General features: G+C 35.9%; 1 long non-coding RNA gene across 1 annotated transcript; it reads left to right on the top strand.

The window, feature by feature from the left end:
• Positions 1–15: 15 nt before the first annotated feature.
• LOC112486652 (uncharacterized) lies at positions 16–793 on the top strand. Its single transcript, XR_003049160.1, has 2 exons — positions 16–115; positions 226–793. It is a non-coding gene; the product is annotated as an uncharacterized LOC112486652 (long non-coding RNA).
• Positions 794–871: the final 78 nt, after the last annotated feature.

Below are 871 nucleotides of genomic sequence, written 5' to 3'. Positions count from 1 at the left end.
TCTTCTTCTTCTTCAGGCCATGTCTCCAGATGGGGAGGTGATAGTGACAGGGGCCGGAGGGAAAGACGAGACCCTTTGCTTCTGGAAACTTTTTAGCAACACAAGGTCAACAAAGGTGAAACAAAATTGTTTATTTTGATTTGATTATTTTTGAAGTGTCTTCACTCACTCTTACTATGGTCTGCAGAAAGTTGACAAAATGTCTGCATCTGTTTTCTTCCTCAGGACCTGGTATCAAATCTAAACCTTTTCACCAGAATGCGATGATGTCACATCAGAATCTGACATCAGGATTTTTAAGTGGATCCTCGTCACTAGTGACTGTGGAGTTAAGGACGACATGGGAGTAAATCTAGATTTTTGAATTTAAGAACAAAAGATATCTTTTTTTGACTATGCGGGGAAAAATCTTTCTGACATTTAATCATACAATGATCTGTGTAATTTCACTTATCACCAAATCTAACATATGCACTCAACACCTGGTGTTTATTTTAACTAAAATTAACTTTATTGCACTTTAAATTTATTAATATTACATTTTTTAACCATGCTATTTGCCTCACATTACATCTTTCTGTCCAGGCAGTCACACCTCTCCATTATCCCTTGGTTGGTTTGAGGGAAATTCAAAGAATTTTTAAAATATGTTGCCGTGTTCTTCAAGTTTGCACTTCTGGTAATTCAGTGTTCATGTTTATATACTTAGTGTTTAACTGTTCATCAGAACAAACTGCACAACTGCATCTAAAATGGTCACTGCTGAAATCAAATAAAGCTTTACCAAACAGTAGATCTTATATTCTTCATTCATCTCCTGGCCAGTCCCTTCAATTTAATGAGCAATTAACGTAATCCTGCTTATTTTGGG

Source organism: Cynoglossus semilaevis, unplaced genomic scaffold (assembly GCF_000523025.1).
Source record: "Cynoglossus semilaevis isolate Cse_v1.0 unplaced genomic scaffold, Cse_v1.0 C19072114, whole genome shotgun sequence".
Lineage (NCBI taxonomy): Eukaryota > Metazoa > Chordata > Actinopteri > Pleuronectiformes > Cynoglossidae > Cynoglossus > Cynoglossus semilaevis.
The sequence above is the reverse complement of the archived record's forward strand: the minus strand, read 5'-3'. Positions and strand labels throughout refer to the sequence as shown.